This window comes from Tupaia chinensis, unplaced genomic scaffold (genome assembly GCF_000334495.1).
Source record: "Tupaia chinensis unplaced genomic scaffold, TupChi_1.0 Scaffold000674_1, whole genome shotgun sequence".
NCBI classification, from domain to species: domain Eukaryota; kingdom Metazoa; phylum Chordata; class Mammalia; order Scandentia; family Tupaiidae; genus Tupaia; species Tupaia belangeri.
In genome coordinates this window covers 1,419,509-1,439,045 of record NW_006160197.1, presented here as the reverse complement: position 1 = coordinate 1,439,045, position 19,537 = coordinate 1,419,509, and positions in this window count along the sequence as shown.

Genomic DNA, 19,537 nt, shown 5'->3' with positions numbered 1-19,537 from the left:
CTTTCGCTATTTCTGTTTTTAAAATTGAATCCTCTCCAAATTCTTTTCCATTTTTAAACACCACCTGCTCTTCTTTCTAAAGTACCTCCAACACAGGTTCACATTTCTTGAGAGTCCCATTAGAATTGGAAGTGATTCATACATGCTATTTGTTGCTTAGCATCAAAGGCTAGAGAATGTACAGATTCTTTGTTCAACTATATTAGCATTATGCAGACAAGTTAAAATTCCATGGCTCCTATGAATTCAGTACAATTCCAATCAGAAGCACAATAGGATTTTTATACACATTGACAAACTGTTTCTTAACTCCATAAAGGAGAAAAAAAAAAAGAAAAAAGAAACTAAGACTAAGTTAAACATTTCGGGGGGGGGGGGCCTCAGAAAAACAAGGAATGAAGAGATCTTGCCACATTAGAAATGAAGATTTTTAAATAAACCCACCCATGGCAATTAATACAATGTGGTTATAGAATAGAAAAAAAAATTGAAGAATGAAACTGAGCAAGAATCCCAGAAACAGAAGAAAGTATATGGCAAAACTTGGTAAATGTTAAGAAAGCCATTAAAAATAAATGTTACCAAAAGCTATTAAAAAAATGACATCAGAACATTACTTCCTTGTTTTTGTTTTGTTTTTAAACAGCTATGTCTTGATCCTTCTGCCTCAGCCTCCTGCCCCCTAAGTACCTGGGAGTAGAGATGCACACCACCACAACAGGCTTTTTGGGTGGACTGAGACATGAACCTAGGGCTCCCCTGTGGCCTCAGCCTGATGAGAAGAAGCATCTAAAACACTGCCATCACCAGACCTAGCTTTCTATGTTAAATAATAGTAAATTAAGACCAGGCTCTAAACCACACAATAATATATGCATATATAAATTGCATGTCAGGGCCAGCTGGTGGCATGGTAGTTAATGCAGCTGTATCCCACGTGGCTGACTATGAATTTCAAGTCCCAGACTAGGTGACTTGACTAACACACCAGACAAGTGTGCATGCATGCTCAAAATCACAAAAGTAGAGTGGTGGAGAAGGAACTGTGGTGTGGCCATTCCTCTTGAGCAGGTGTTTTCTCACTTTCCCTCTCTCTCTCACTGTGTGTCTCTTCAGTAAGCATACACGCCATATAACAGACATTAAAAAAAAAGTTATGTATAAAAAACAGAAACAAAATATTTGTGGTCAATGTTTCTGGTACAATGACAATCAAGAATTATAACTAAATAGATGAATAAATCTGATAAGATTAAAAATATAACATCTGTGCACTAAAGATGCTATTAACAAAGTTTAAGGACAAGCCACACGCTAGGACATTTGAAACACATACCATAAGAATTTAGAATCGAGACAAAATTGTAAAACTTCCAATAGAGTAAAAATATAATGAAATAATAAAAAGAGCCAAGCACAGGCCAGACAGTGGCCCAAAAGTGGGACACATTATTCTATAAGGACGATCCACAAGGAAAGGTTCCAAGTTTGTGTTCAGAGACCTTGCTGAGTATGCCAGGCATATGTGTGCCCATGATCTGGGGCTGCTAAGGTGGGGGTAGATCTTGTTGAGGGTGCTCTCATATTGGGCAATCGGGAAAGTCATGATGTATTTTTCTATCCAAAAATGCATCATGACTTTTCTGACAACTCAATAATATTATTAAATTGCTATTTTACCCAAATCAGACTGACTAAAAATATTTTAACACTAAGTGTTGATGAAAATTTAGGTAATTTTCATACACTCTAGGTAGAGATATGAGTGCTAGGGAAAGTTACAAAAGCGTTTTGATAGTACCTGGTACAAAATACAGTAATGTGTGAACTATACAATTCAGCAATCTGACGTTTAGATAGACAGCCTAACAACACCACCAACAAAAAACACAAACAACAAAAGCAAAACTTTCATAAGAAGATACAGCTTAGAATGTTTCTGCATCATTATTTGTAATAGCAAAATTTATTTAAAAACTCAAACAAATTCAGGAAATTGAGAATCTTTGTTACACACTCAAGTGGCTCACAATGATGTTTCTTTCAGTGATGGATCACATAGACTGTTGCGGCACCATACAATTAGACCACGTAGCCCACGAATGCACTGGGCTATGCTACCTGGGTTTGCATAAATGCACACTATGATGTTTGCACAGCTACAAAGTTACCTAACCATGCATTTCTCAGAACATATTCTTGCTGAGGCACTCATCACCCTCAACGTTAGCAGAAATAAAATACACAGACATACATAAATATGTAGAATAGTAAAGATACAGATATTGTTACTGGGTTGTTGGAAAAGTCATGACACATGTTTCTATGCAAAAATGGGTCATGCCTTTTCTGATGACCTACTAGATCAATGGAAACATGAATAAATCTCGAAAATACACAGTCTAGTATTTTAAATAGCAAGTTATAAAACACTATATATAGGATATAGCATCACATAATTTTTTCAAACACATACACAGAAAATAATATTTATTATCTGTAGATAGTTACATATTTGTGGCAGTATAAAAATACACAAGAAATCTGAAAATGTGACTATCTTGGAAAATGAAAGGAGGGAAAGGGCTATAATGTTTTGCTTCTTTCAGTTTTTTCTTAATTATATGAAGCGAATATGACAAACGATTATGAGTTACATGTGGAGAGTGTATGAAATGTCTTCCATGAAAAAGAACGCTGATGGAAAGGAATGTGTGACATTTCTGCTTCTGACACACTTAAGAAGTTCATCATACCTAAGTTTTTACACGACTTGCCTTCCTGAACTAGAACTATGTTTTTTTTTTTTCACATCAATACTTGAATAAATTTTACTTTAAACTTAAAATATCTACCATTTAAGAAGCAATTGACTCCTGAGCTTACATAGACATACACTAGTGGGGAAGATTTAGCTGTTCGGGGAGTGCTAGCATTTCACTGGAATCACAGACAGAAATAAGGAAAGGCTCTCAAATTAGAGCTATGATATTCCACCAACAGTTATTGTCTTGGTTTACAATACTGTTACTTTTAACTGCTCTTGTCCTTGGCTTCTAATTGCCTTCTTTCTTACCACCAAGGGGTAGCTATATCTATTAATATTTTCATATAAATGGGGTTTTGAAAAACACCTTTCTAATTGAATGCAACAACTAGCTAAGCTGAAGACAGTTTTGATAAGAGGAAGAGGAGTGGAAAATAATCTGTCAAGTCATTTATTAATTGGGCTGGACTAGGTTTTGCTTAGCAAAGAACCCTAAACCAATGCCAAAAAACGAATTGGCTTCGCATAAAAATGTTTCTTTCTTACTCATGGTATATGTACAAAGCAAATCAGTAGAGTACTCTTTTTCACCCAGGACCCAGGTGACAGAGGCTTCACCACCTTGCAGCTGTTCTACGTGGGAAATGTAACTTTTCAGTATCTTTGTCAAGACAAAAGGCACACAGGCCGTTTCAGTCCATCATGTCACCAATAACAAAAATACCTTAGTCGGGATACTTTATAAAAGATAGAAGTTTATTTAAGTGGTGTTAGTGGTTCAAGGTAAAGTAGCCACATCTGGTATGAGTCTTCACGTTGGGGCTCTCTGCAGAGTCCGGAGGGAGTGTGGAGTTGGGTGCGTGTGTGTCTGTATCCCTGACCCGTGTCTCTGTTCTGTCCTTATAAATCTACCAGGAGTTAATCATAGGGGCCCCAACCTAATAACTACCAAAGGATCCAACTCTTAATTCCATAGTCATATTGAGTCCCTTCTTAATCAATACTGTCATAACAGGAACCAAACTTTAACACGTGAATTTTAGGGGAACACATTCAAACCACAGAACATGCTTTTCACCACTGTACTTTTTTCCATGGCTAGAAAAAGTTCCAGGGCTGGGGGACAGCCCATGGCACTGTGGTGAAGGCAACTGGATCTCACAAGGGCCACCACACCGTGCTTGAAAAACATGCTGGGTGCGTACACATGCATGCCCAAAATCTCAAAAAGAGGAAGAAATGGAGAAGGAATTCCTGTATGACCACGCTCCCTTGAGGGGAGGTGATTTCTCACTTTCTCTTTCTCTTCTCTCTCTCTTTCTCTCTTTGGTGAGTGAATAAGCCCTCTGGCAAATTTTAGAAAAGAAACAAGCTCCAGGGCCCACTCACTTCAGGGAGTTGTCTTCTATGTCCATGACAGAAGAGAGCATTTTGTGTTGGTGACCACTAGCATTGCTGACCTGGGCATTAGCCTGAGGTCTAGCTGGGTAACTAGAAAGGAAGCTGAAGAGGATGGTAAGTTTAAGGTGGAAAAGAGCATTACATGCAGAAGGGGCGACTACCAAATCTGAGCCTAAGCAATCTGGGAAAAAATAACTTTGGACCTATGCTTTCAATGCAGAACTTCAGTGTAATATATACAAGATGCCCTGAATCAGAAATATAAGACATGCATTTTTAGGACTCTCTCTCTCTGTAGGTTTCATTTTTCCCCAAATCATTGAAGCCAGATGTCTTTTATTTATTTTTTTTATTTTTATTTATTTATTTATTTTTGAGGGGGAGAGGGTTTTGCTATAGGGTGCATGAGCTCGCCAGAGAGACAGAGAGAGAGAGACAGAGAGACAGAAAGCGAGAAATCACCCTCCAGGGGGGATGGCCACGCCTCAATGCCTTCTCCTCCATTCTCCTCTTAGGATCTTGGGCACGCACATACACGCACCTGGTGTGAGTTTAAGCCACTGGGTCAAGGACTTGAACCGCGGTCGGCTACATGGGAGTCCAGCGATATATCCATTATGCTAACTGCTGGTCCCCAGATGTCTTTTATTTTGCTGATCCCTGTAATTGATAAACAGGTGCTAGGTCTTCCACAATTTGAAATGCTTATGAGAAAACACAAAAACCAATGAAGGGTAATTCATTACCATTTTTTCACTTCTTTTTAGGAGATCTAGTATAAATAAATTAAAACTTGTTTAAGTGCCAGAAACATTTTTTACAGGCTTTTAAAAAAATCTTTTAAGGCAGATTCTATTGTTTATCTTCAACTATGCCAGGGTTTTTTGTAATTATGCCTGAATTAATCTCATCAGGATGAGTCTCATCACCAGATTCATTTATTCTACTATAGCTTGCATAATGTATTTCATTCCCTTGAATGAATTAAGTTGGAAACTATACTAGTAGTTCTCTATGTGAAGTTGCATAGCAGGTATTTTTAAATCTGAGGCAATTTGATGCCAAGATGTATCCATGTTCTGCTTCTCTCTCTCTTTCTCTCTTTGGTGAGTGAATAAGCCCTCTGGCAAATTTTAGAAAAGAAACAAGCTCCAGGGCCCACTCACTTCAGGGAGTTGTCTTCTATGTCCATGACAGAAGAGAGCATTTTGTGTTGGTGACCACTAGCATTGCTGACCTGGGCATTAGCCTGAGGTCTAGCTGGGTAACTAGAAAGGAAGCTGAAGAGGATGGTAAGTTTAAGGTGGAAAAGAGCATTACATGCAGAAGGGGCGACTACCAAATCTGAGCCTAAGCAATCTGGGAAAAAATAACTTTGGACCTATGCTTTCAATGCAGAACTTCAGTGTAATATATACAAGATGCCCTGAATCAGAAATATAAGACATGCATTTTTAGGACTCTCTCTCTCTGTAGGTTTCATTTTTCCCCAAATCATTGAAGCCAGATGTCTTTTATTTATTTTTTTTATTTTTATTTATTTATTTATTTTTGAGGGGGAGAGGGTTTTGCTATAGGGTGCATGAGCTCGCCAGAGAGACAGAGAGAGAGAGACAGAGAGACAGAAAGCGAGAAATCACCCTCCAGGGGGGATGGCCACGCCTCAATGCCTTCTCCTCCATTCTCCTCTTAGGATCTTGGGCACGCACATACACGCACCTGGTGTGAGTTTAAGCCACTGGGTCAAGGACTTGAACCGCGGTCGGCTACATGGGAGTCCAGCGATATATCCATTATGCTAACTGCTGGTCCCCAGATGTCTTTTATTTTGCTGATCCCTGTAATTGATAAACAGGTGCTAGGTCTTCCACAATTTGAAATGCTTATGAGAAAACACAAAAACCAATGAAGGGTAATTCATTACCATTTTTTCACTTCTTTTTAGGAGATCTAGTATAAATAAATTAAAACTTGTTTAAGTGCCAGAAACATTTTTTACAGGCTTTTAAAAAAATCTTTTAAGGCAGATTCTATTGTTTATCTTCAACTATGCCAGGGTTTTTTGTAATTATGCCTGAATTAATCTCATCAGGATGAGTCTCATCACCAGATTCATTTATTCTACTATAGCTTGCATAATGTATTTCATTCCCTTGAATGAATTAAGTTGGAAACTATACTAGTAGTTCTCTATGTGAAGTTGCATAGCAGGTATTTTTAAATCTGAGGCAATTTGATGCCAAGATGTATCCATGTTCTGTAATAAGAAATTCTAAAGAAATCGAACAGAGTTTGACTCTTTTATCTTTTGTAAAAATTATTGGTAGTTGGGACCAGCAGTGGGTGTAATGGCTATGTCGATGGACTCCCATGTAGTCGACCACGGTTCGAGTCCAGGACTTGGTGACTCAAACTCATGCTGGACGTGTGTGCGTGCGTACCCAAGATCCCAAGAGAAGAATGGAGGAAAAGGAATTTCTGTGTGGCCATCCCCCCTGGGGGAGGGGGTGATTTCTCTCTTTCTGTCTCTCTTTCTCTGTCTTTCTGGTGAGCGCACATGCCCTATAGCAAAAACCTCTCTGGGAACCAGCAGTTAGCATAATGGCGATGTCACTGGACTCCCACGTAGGCGACCGCAGTTTGCATCCCGGACCCGGTGGCTTAAAAGTCATGCTGGGCGCGTGTGCGTGCGTACCCAAGATGCCAAGAGGAGAACGGAGGAGAAGGGAGTGCGGTGTGGCCATCCCCCTGGGGGGTGATTGCTCCCTTTTTGTCTCTGTCTGTCTTGCGAGTGCACGCGCCCTATAGCGAAAAATCCTCTAAAAAAAAAAAAAAACTCTCCAAAAAAAAACATTATTGGTAGTGGTGTAATCTGTTCTCAAATATAATATTTAATGATTGGCTTATAATTTTATTAAGTTCAATGCAGCCCCTATAATGAGTTTCTATTCAAGTACATTGAGAATCAAGATCTAGGATGTAAGTCAACTTATTTTCTTGTTTGTAGCTAAAAGCCAAAAGCACTGTATCCATTTGATAAGGTATAAAACCCCAGAAAAATGGCAGCAATCAGCTTGACCTGGGTGTATAGTTTTAATTTTGATAGAAGAGATAATTTGATAAACTTCTTTAGTTATTTTTTTCTTACAATTCATTTAAATCTACTGCACATATTTCAGGCATGTCACCAAACTCAAACGTCTATCCACCCCGTCTCCCCTACACACACCTTTTCTCTTTTTGATAAAGAAAGAAAACAAAGCCAGGGAGCGATCTCTTTCCTAGAACAACAGCAGCAGGGTCTTTTAAAGGATCTTCATTATTTTATGTGGTAAATGTTCACAGCTCTCAAATTTATTGGTACAGCTGTCAACATGTATATTCAGTTTGATAATAATATTCCAGCTTAACGAGGCCTCTTGGAATTATTTATTATTAAATTTCATTACTTTCTGCAAATGTTCATGCTGATTAAGCCCACCCTTTCAGGCTCTACCTCACTCAGACCAATCACAGTGTGACGGGATGGTGAAATTTAAGCTAGCTTGCTTTCCACAGGACCTGTCTTGTCAAATCTTTAAATATAATTTAATGAAATGTCCGTTGATGTAACTAAGAAAAGTGGAAAAACTCATTTATAAAGTCAACCAACCATACCTGAAGTACATTTTCACTCTTTGACATGACAAGAATTGCTCAAACATTTTGGACTATCTTTGTGTGGATAGAAATGCCATGTGTGGCATTTGCCAAATATCCTGTCCCTTCTTATCTGCCATGAACGTGGCACAGCTTTCCTGAAAAGCATCATCCCCGAGACTCAGATTATTTGGGTCTATTAAGATTACCCGAAAAGTATCATCTTTACAGGTATCGGAGGCAAAAATAGATCTTGTCTAAACTTTTTGATGATTTTTGGAATGTTCTAGAAATATATTATGAATATTGCCATATATGAGGGAACCTAGAGAATAATTGTGTGTATAAAATGGAAAAGAAGGGCCAGTAGGTAGCATGGTTTAAAGGTGCTGGATCCCACATGACTGGCTATGCGTTTTGGGTCCTGGACCCAGCAACTTGAAAATCATTCTGCGTACATGTGCATGGGTACCCAAAGTCCCAAGAGGAGAATGGATGAAAAGGGATTGCTTCATGGCCATCCTCCTGTGGGGTTGGTGGGGATGAATGTATCTCACTCCCTTTCCTTTCCAGTGAGCATCCATGTGCTATAGCAAACTAAATAATAAATATTCAGTTGTTGGGAAAGTCATGACATGTTTTTCTAGCAAAACTGTGTCATGTTTTCCAACAACCAACAAAAGAAAAAACAAATAAAATTGAAAAGGCCCACATATGCAAAAATGTGTATGCTTAAATACATGCATGTATGTGTGCATATATATGTAATGAAATATGTGTGTATATATATTTGCACAATTTAAAACATGAAATATAATTTTAGACTTTCTATACTCAGTGAACAGGAAAGATGAGTGTTTAGATAAGTAAAATAATTAGAGTCTACTAAATCCAAATCTTCATTTGCAAGCCAGGGATAAGAATAACTTACTTCACAGACTAACTGGTGGCATGGAGGAGTTTAAGATGGTTGGATCCTTTGGCCAGCTGTATGGTTCAAGTTCTGGACTCGGTGGCTTAAAAATCATGCCCCAGCACATATGCGTGCCCCCAAAAATCCCTAATAGAAGAAGAGATTGTGGTGTGACTATCCCCCCGGTAGGTGATTTCTTTATTACTTTCTCTCTTGATCTCTCTCTTTCTCTCTCTTTCTGCTCTGGCAAGGGCATGTGCCCTATAACAAAATGTAAAAAGAAAAAATAAAAAAGAAAAGAAAAAGAAAAAATAATGGCAGCCAAAAGCAGGTTAACTTTTCCTATTTGGGATGCTCCCCTACATCTATTAGTGTTATCAGTGCAGCAATCACATAATTAATATTTATATTTGTCAATTAGCTTTTCCTTCTATCCTTCTATGACTTCTTTGAGGAAAAAGACCTTTTTTTTAAAAAAATGATTTTCTTTGCACCTAGCACAGTACCAATGACATAGGAAACAATAAATGCTAAATTGGAGGCAAAAAAAAAAAAGAAAAGAAAAAGAAAGAAAGACAGAAATAAAAGAAAAAGAATCATGGTCAAAGAATTACTTAGGAATATCCTTTACATAAAAGTTGATTTAAACTATTTTCATGTTCCTAAGAAAGAAAGAAAAAATGGAAGAGAGAAAGAAAGATAAAAGAGAATGCTAATAAAAATGTATAGAAAGAGGTCAATCCCACAGACTAATGGTTAAGGGAGTTGGAAGCTGGATCCCACATGGTCAACCATGGTTCAAATCCTGGCCCTGGCACCTTGAAAAACATACCAGGCATGTGTGAATGTGGGACCCAAATCCCAACAGGATGGAGAAATGGAGAAGAAGGGATTGCAGCATGACCACACCCCATTGAGGGAGGCTTTCTCCTTCTCTCCCTCTCTGTGTCCTTGTCTCTGTCTGGCAAGCACAAGTGCCCTGTGAAAATCAGAAAAAAAAAAAAGGTAGAAAATGATTCCAGAGCTATTTATTTATTTATTTATTTGGAAAGTTTTTTGCTATAGGATGCATGCCCTCGCCAGAAAGACTGAGAGACAAAAAGCAAGAAATCACCTCCTGGGGGCATGGCCACACCACAATCCCTTCTCCATTCTCCTCTCAGGATCTTGGGCACGCACACGTTCCTGGCTTGAGTTTAAGCCACCGGATCCGGGACTTGAACCGTAGTCAACTACATGGGAGTCCAGTGACATAGCCATTATGCCAACTGCTGGTCACAGTTATTTTTAAATCCTAAGGAATTATTTTGTATATTTTCCCTAAAATGGTTTGGTTAAAAATGTATCTATTATTCAAATCAGCAAATATTTGAGGGCCTACCTGTGTAGTTAGCATCCAGAGGATAGAAAGTAACACATGAAATACATTCCCTGCTCAGGAGGACCTTACAGTCTGTTTCAAACACATGCTAATTTGACAACGTCCTCTTCCAGATATCCACAGAAATGTAAAATTTTGAGAGAACTTATTGCCCTTTGAATCTAAATTTTTTTCTCTTGGAAGTTTTCATGGAAAAGTTATATTTTAAGTTGCACTTTGAAGTGCAGCAAGATTGTGAATATTGAAGAAGGCCTTGGGTGAAGAAAAAAGTCTACTTCTAGGGGACTTGATATAAAAGGAGGAACATGAGAGCTTGTCGAAAACAAACGTAGCAACCAGCAGAAGCAGAACCCAGAGAGGTTTTGGAAACATCAGGCTCACATTTTCCAAAATTTAGAAGGTAAGGTACAGAAAGATTATGATAGGGATGAAAATGATAATCAGCAGATTGGTTTTGGAGGTGCAAATACAATAGCAGGCATTGTCATGTAACCAAATTTATTGAATGATTAATATTTTTACAAAAAGAAAGGGGAAAGGAAAGGAAGGAAAGATTTTTTTAAATATTTACCGAACTATTTTGCTCTAAGCGCCAGACCTTGTGTTTTGCATGTATTATTTCAATTCATATGTCAATTTCTTTTATAAAAGGAACTGGAAGTATGAAGTAGAAGAAGTTACTTGTCTCGGGGCCAGCAGTTGGCATGCTTGTTGAGGGTACTGGACTCCCACATGGCCAACCAGTGTTCAAGTCCTGGCTTGGCGGCTTGCTTTCTCATTTTTCCCCCAACTCTCTCTCTCTCTCACTCTTACTCTGTCCCTCTCTGGTCAAATTAAACTAAATAAATAAATGAAGTTAAATAAAATAATTCTTAAAAAAAAAGGAAGAAGTTACTTGTCTCAAAGTCACAGAGCTGATTCATAGGCTTGAAGTTGTTTCTTCACCTAAACTTTATGATGTTTTCATCCCTCCTCTGCACATGTGGCCTCTCACAGATCCCTTTCTACTTAAATATCCAGAGACAGGGCTCCTCCACACACAGGCATTAAAGTCTTGTTTTCAAAAACAATTGATACATAGATAAAGATAGATTGGTATCACCATAAAACAACTACCCAGACACAGCAACAGCAAAATAAAGTAGTGTAATCAAAATCCTGGAAAAAAAAAAAAAAAAACAAGCAAGTCATAAAATGCAAAGGAATAAAAGGCAGATTATGATACCAACATATTTATTCTATAAATCTAGAGCTTCAGTTTCTTAGTCATTTAACCTATTTTATATCATGTTAAAATTGCCATTTTATTCATCCACAATGTTTACCTACAGACATAATTATTCCATGCTGAGTTTGGGATAATGTTAAAGCACACAGCTAAGAAAACCCAGCAAAAACTGTATTTATACAAGCAATCTTCGGAAATATTTCTCCAGCAGAAACAGGAATTAATAATCAGTCTCAAACAAGTGGTAGCCAGGGCCTAATATGAGAAGAGTATGGCAATCCTAGAGTTAGTCTAGACTCATGTAATGGTCTTGGGGTTGTTATTTATATTCACTATAGTTTCTCCATCGCTAAATTAAGATCAAAAAACATGTTTAGTTTCCCGTTTTCTATGATAATGGTTCAAAGCCTAACCTATGTGCATTAATCTTCAACATGACTATGACTTTAGACACTAAAGTGTCAGTAACGAGACTGAATTCTGTAGGTCTGCGTAGACGGAGCCCACTTCACAGGGCAGTGGATGAAGCTTGGCAGACACACCCTGTCTAGGAACATTATATGGAATCAATGGCACTTACATCGAAGCATGTACTGCCAGTTCTTAGTCATCTCCTACCCATGGAGTACACTCAATGCAATGCTCTTCCCTTATAACACAGGGGCTGACAGATGGCGTGGTGATTGAGGGTGGCTGACTCCCACATGGCAGACTGTGGTTCACGTCTCAGACCTGGTGGCTTCTTTCTCTCTCTCTCTCTCTCTCTCTCTCTCTCTCTCTCTTGTTCTGTACATCTCTGGTCAAATTAAAAGTCAATCAATCAATAAATAAAGTTAAATAAAATAATTATTTTTTAAAAGCAGGCAGCAATGTTCTTTAGTCATACTAAAAAGAGTCCTTTTGAATGTATCCTGGGCATTCGATTCAAAACCTCCCATGATTTGAAAGCAAGCTCCATCACTTTTCTGTGACATCAGAATGGCACAACTTCCCTCATAAGATTTTTTTCCCAACACTTACATAAGGGAAACTATGCAAAGAGACTATGATAATACCTGACATTTTGTAGCACCCTTCAACTAATGGATATTCCTGCTATTGTTTTATTTGCCCTATAATACGGCAAGGAAAATAGAAGCAAAAAGTCTTTACACGTCTTTTCTGCTATCACACACTGGAAAGACCTGGACTGACTCCAAATTTATGCTCACAGCAGAGAAAAATCCATGATCTGGAGAAAAAAGCATTTTAAAACTTATAATTTGGGGTCAGAGTTGCTTAGGGCAATTTTGTAACTTTATAATTAACTAAAAATAGCTTTCCTGTAAGCCAAGGAATCTCAACAGCAGTCCCAATTTGATCTGGACATCTATGCTTCACTGCTTAGACTTCACAACAAACCTTCAAATTGTAAAATTCACTGGAGTAATTAAGAGTTTTAATTGGAGAAAAAGTATACAATTCACAAAATGTATTTAATTAGCCCTCAGACCACTCACAGATCCAACACGTAATTTCCAAAACAACTGAAGAATTCTATAACATAGAGTTTGCTAAAAAGAGAATTATATGTTTTAAAACAAAACAGCTGTGACTACTATTATAGGATAAATGTGTCCTAATCGAATAATATTCTTACTTGCTGGCATTTAACCCAATTCCCTTTAATGTCTAACTTCTTTCTTAAATGCTCTCAAGCTTGTTTTTTTATTAATTATACAAATCATTATTATTAAAAGGCAATATAATAGTTTCAAGAAGTAGCTTCACAGACTATCTGCATATTTAATCGACTACTTCTAAATTTTTAATCATTTGAGTCCAGGTTCTTGTCTTGAAGCTTAACTTGATAACAAACCTACCAACTGGTAGAACTAATTGGTACAGAATCAGTCAATAATTTATAAGGAAAAGAATAGTGGATGTTATGAAGGTATGAGACCACCAGCCAGTTATTCCTGAGAGGTAACAGCACATACAATGCTGGGTTCTACAATCACGGCGCACTGGTGACATCCACTGGCTGTCCCTTAGCATCGTTCTGATTCTTCGGGTTTTTAGTGTGAGATTTGTAAAAAAGAATCAGTGGGTTTTACATATGCCTTTCCTTAATGATAACTGCAAAGCAGTGTAATACCTATAAATGCATTACACCTAGTGTATTATATCTCTAATATTTAAAACCTTGAAATTCAATACTATGTGAGAATCATTCTTTGTATTGGAAGTTAGAGTGACTCCAATAATGCTCCTCCCCATTGTGAGTTTAAAAGAAGACTATTCGAAAGATCATAACAGGATAAAACATCTCCACTAGCTACCTGATTAGTGAAAATTGGCATTAACATTTTACACGAATAGTGATTTAGTGAGTTGCTGTGACAATTTAATTTTGAAACATTTGGAAAAGACTAGTCCTGGACAGGAATAGTTAGGTACACTAGTGGTTCTCAAAGTTTGGTGAATTCCGGAATCATCTGGAAGCTTATTACAAATGCTCATGGGGAGTGGGAGCAGCAGGTGGCATTGTGGTTACCTCACTAGACTCCTACGTAGTCAACTGCAGTTCAAGTCCTAGACCTGGTGGCTTAAAATTCACATCAGGCATGTGTGCGTGCATGCCCAAAGTCCCAAGAAAAGACTGAAGGAGAAGGGACTGTGGCATGACCATCCGCCCTGAGGGGGTGATTGCTCGCTTTCTGTCTGCCTTTTTCTGGTGAGTGTGGGTACCATATAGCAAAAATTTCTCATATATATATATATATATATATATGCTAATGGGACCAGCAGATGGTATAGTAGTTAGGTTGCTGGACCCCCACATCACTGACTGCAGTTTGAGTCCTGGACCTATGCTGGATGAATGTGCATGAGTGCCCAAAACCCAAGAGAAGAGTGGAAGAGAAGGGATTGTGGCATGGCCATCCCCCCAGAGAGTGATTTCTCACTTTCTGTCTCTCTGTCACTCAGGTGAGTCCACGTACCCTATAGCAAAATATCTCTCAAAACATGCTGATTTTTGGGCTTCATTGCAGAATTTCAGGAGAAGTTTTTGGTACATTTGCTTCATAAACCTCACTTTGAGGAATACTGTACTAAGAATATCTTATCTTCAGTGCTCCCATGTTAGAATTCCATACAGAATACACAACGCAGAATACATAATACTGTGGACTCCCTATTGGCATCAGGATGGAGCAGAGGTTCAACTTTATTAGTGAGACAATAAATGGAAGATTCAGAAATAGAATCTTTAGTATTGTGTCACTTTCCAAAATTTTACCATCAAATCAACAAGAACTCAGAAGAAAAAACATTGTTTTCAAATCTTCTAGGCAGTGAATGTAAAACAGAATAATTTATGATTGCTTAAAAATTGAAGTCATATGCACAAAGGAAAAAATAAGATTAAATGGATTAGAGGTAACTGATATGAAATGTCCAAAGACTATATACAGTTTGTTCTCAGTTTATACATGAATGTGTAATACTGTGTTATAACGAGGTAGCAAAATTATAGATGATTTCCTTTTTTTGTTAATATTGTCTAATTTTTTTTCCTACAACATAGTGAGCTTTTTTTTTTTAATGTTTAAGAAACATATTCTACAGGTTCTGGGGAAGTCAGGGCTGTGCAGGGAGCACTCAGAGGTGCACTCAGTGATCTTAGTAATATGTAACCGGTCGTCATGATGTGAACATATGGTCATCTGCCTAAATCTCCTATTTATTATTTCAATCAACCAGAAGCTTCATGGATTATTTGAGTTACTGTCCAAAGAGTTTAAGTATTTATTTGGAAGCTACGATTTAATAACTGTAAGTTAATAATTGTGACATGAAGTAAAAGACAATTTTGAAAGAACCAAGAAGAGATATAAGGGCAACAGAGCACAAAGGCTAAGCTATTTTCTATGAGAAACCAAGAAAAAGGAATTATATGGATGGGGTAATAAAATGGTAAAAGCAGGAGAGGCAGCAGGAGAGGAAGCATCTAGAACTTGGAGGGAAAAAGGCTTCATTTCCTCTTTTTTTGAAGGGACTAAAAATTAACCAGGGAGATTGCACTTTCAGATAGGTCATTTCCTTTGACTATAGTAAAATGTCACAAGATTCCACTGTACAGTAAAAAGAAGTAACATCCTTTCAGAAATAGGTTAGTACACCCTTCAGACTCCCAAGGACCTGAGAAGGATTGGTGGATGCTGGAAGAGGACTGGGACTTTGATCCTGAAGCCACTTTGTAATTTTTGCCAGTCTTTCGGAAGGAAAAGCTGTGAGCTAGTCTCACCTCAGAAGTTTAAGACATGTCTCTTTTCATGAAAATACTCTAGTTCCTTTGACTTAGAAACATCCCAGTCGAGAAAGAAAGCCTGACTCTTCCTTCCTTAAGGACTAGTCTGGCATCTGCCAACATATTGTCATTGTCCCTTGAGAATTAACAGGAAATGATGAATCCACATATTTTTGAAGAGTACCATGCTTATATTGAATAGTAGATTGGATGGCCAAAACTCCCAACAATTCATATGTGTATTTTACTACACATACACACTTACAAAGAAAAAAAAAAGAGAACAGATAACTTTAAGGAATTAAACAATGCAGTCAAACTTAGAAAAGTAAACAACATAAAAGGACCTAAATAATTCTCCATTGTGTTTATCAGTCCTTTTTTTTCAAAAAATATTATTTTTGATTATATAAAGTGTACCCATTCATAAAAAGATGCATAGAAAACAAGACCACGCAAAATGTAAAGTTATCCCCACATGCCACTAATTTTTTATTATAGGAAGAGCAGGATCAACCCCTTTTATTGTTTTTATGAATGTCCTTACAGCATGCATGCACACATTTTACAGATATAAAATCATTCATGTGATTATGATCAACATCCTATTGGTAAGTTATTTTTCCTAACTTTTCACTATTAGAAATGATATTGCAGAATATATCTACTATTGCCTAATTTTTAGTCACAAGGCTTCAAGAGTGATCTTGTTCAGGGACCAGCAGTTAGTGTAATGGCTATGTCACTGGACTCCCATGTAGTCAACCGCGGTTTGCGTCCCAGACCCAGTGGCTTAAAACTCACACCGGGCGTGTGTGCGTGTGTGCCCAAGATCCTGAGAGGAGAATGGAGGAGAAGGGATTGCAGCGTGACCATCCCCCCTGGGGGATGATTTCTCGCTTTCTGTCTCTGTCTCTCTCTGTCTGTCGGGCGAGTGCACTTGCCCTATGGCGAAAACTTCTCAAAAAAAAAATGATCTTGTGCAAATATTAAACCCTGTATTAGCTTTTTGGTTGTTTCTTTAAAAGTCACCTACAAGGGCCAGATAGTAGTATGGTGGTTAAGGTGGCGTGGTCCCACAAGGCCAAATGCTCGGTTGCATTCAAACCTGACAGTTCAAAAAGCATGCTGGGTGCCATGTGCACGCATGCCCAAAATCTCAACAGGAGAATAGAGAAGTGATTGTGGTGTGGCCATCCTCCCTGAGGGGTGCTTTTTAACTTTCTTCTCTCTCTTTCTCTGACAGGTGCATGTGCCTTATAGAAAAACTAAAGGGGGAAAAAAACATTAACAGGTTTGTATTACCCTGAGAACACAACCCAAACTCCTTTCCATGGCCTGAAAGCTGATCATTACCTGAGCAGTGCCTTCACTATTGTCTGCATCACTCCCTCATTACCCATCATGCCCAGCCATTCTGGTCTTTATTCTGTTCCTGAAACATGATGTTTTTTTTTTTGTTTTGTTTTGTTTTCCCTTGGGGTTTTGCTGTTGTCATTGTTTACTTTTCTGAGAGAAATAGACAAGGAAGCACTCAGTGGAGACTTGCCATGCTACATTCCTTCTGCCCCAGCTCCCTAACCAGACAGAATCTCAGGCATGTGGGTGTTCAAACCTAGGTGCCCCATCCATCGCCATTACAGAGCCTTGCCTATTGCCTACAACACCATGGCCTACCTTAGGGCTTCTGCACAGTCCTTCCAATGGAAGAAAACTCTTCATCCCCATGGCTTTCACACGGCTAACTCCCTTTAACTTAAATGACACCTCTCCAGAGAGGTCTGTCTGGACATCTTATCTAATGTACATTATTCTATTATATTTGTCAGTAGAAACTTGTATACAGTATCTTTTTTTAAGAGCTATTTTTTGCTATAGGGCGTGTGTATTCACCAGAGAGACAGAGAGAGACAGAAAGCAAGAAATCACACACACACCACCCCCACAGCAGGGATGGCTACACCACAATCCCTTTTCTTCCATTCTCTTCTCAGGATTTTGGGCACACACGCACATGTGCCCAGCATGAGTTTAAACCACTAGGTCTGGGCCTCAAACCATGGTTGACTACATGGGAGTCGAGCGATGTAATCATTTAGCCATCTGTTGGTCCCACTTAAATGTATTTTTAAATTTGTTCTAGTGGTTTTTCTTCTGTATATTTTACTGGAATATAAACTCCATAAGATCAGTGTTTGTGTCTTATGTATATAATTTTTTCATGGTCAAATAGGCAGTGAGCACTAACTAAATATCTGCTGCATGAATGAATAAGTGAACAAATGAGTAGATTAACTGATGTACTACTTGGATAATTTTGTATTGAGAATAACTTTATAGAAAGTTTCCAGCTAAAGCAAATAGAACTTGTATGATCTATTTCGTAAAAACATTGCCCACTTTCCTCAAAGTATGTAGCACTTGAAATTCCCCAAATAACACAGAAGAAATATTTAATTTTCCATCCACATCCTTGACATACAAAGTACCAATCTATTAGGTTATAACAGATAATAACTGATCAAAATTTAAATTCTGAACACTAATGAGGCTGAACAGCTTTTTATGTTTACTGGTCATATTTCTTTGTGAGTTGCCTGTTCATTTCTTTGCCTTTTCCCTACTGGAATGCATATCTTGCTAATTGATATGTCAAGGCATTTTACATAACAATATTAATAATTTTAATCATGTTTCTTGTTAATACAATGGTTACCCAATTTTCTTTTGTCATTAACCCATATTTATGGTGGAATTCTTTCTTTGTGAAAATTTTAATTTTTATGTTTCAATGCTTCTTTTATTTTTGGTTTTAATATCATGATTAAATACAATCATAATTTCATAAAAATATGCATCCATAATTTTTCTGGTTCTTCATAATTCATACTTTATGCTCAGGTTTTTAAACTACTTGAAATATATTAAGGAACAAAAAGTGAAGTGGGGAGCTATAAAATCCCCGTTTCCTCATCAAAACTTTCTCCTGCTTTGATTTCTAGTTCCATGTAATTTCTTTGTTTTCTAAGTTATTTTTTAATTCATTTTAAAAAGACGGAATGTTCTCAGAGACATTTGAGTGGGAAAAGGCTCATGTTTTTAGTAATCCCAGGCATGGGTGAAGATGATGAAGGTTATGGCATGATCTTTCTCTTTGGTGATCAACACCATTTGAACTTTTTGATAAAAATACTGCTGTCAAGTGGAACTTCTGACATCAGGTCACTCTTGGAGTTTTGGGCAGCCTGCTTTTAGGTACAAGTTCTGCCAAAGAGGTCTTTTGTCTTTGCTCTCAAGGACAAAGTGATCTAGCCAGCCTCTTGGCCATTGTCCCATTATTGACTCACAGAGTTCCGTGTAAGAGGGTCACAGACTTCTAATCCTTGAAAAAAATCCCAAAACACCACCTGTTTTTCATTTTCAAATCATCGTAATTACTGTACCCTTTGGTTAGGCTAGTTCCACTTACAATGTAGCAATACCTTTATTTTCTTTGGATAACCTAGGTTGTAATACCCTTCAACAGTTTTTTTTTTTTTTTTGGAGAGATTTTCGCTATAGGGCGCGTGCGCTCGCCAGACAGACAGAGAGAGACATAGAGACAGAAAGCGAGAAATCACCCCCCAGGGGGGATGGTCACGCCGCAATCCCTTCTCTTCCACTCTCCTCTCGGGATCTTGGGCACGCACACACACATGCCCGGCGTGAGTTTTAAACTACCGGGCCTGGAACGCTAACCGTGGTCGACTACGTGGGAGTCCAGCGACATAGCCATTACGCTAACTGCTGATTCCCATACCCTTCAACAGTTTTAAGAAATTAGGGTTTTGGGGACCAGCAGTTAGCGTAATGGCTATGTCGCTGGACTCCCACGTAGTCGACCACGGTTCGCGTTCCCGACCCGGTAGGTTAAA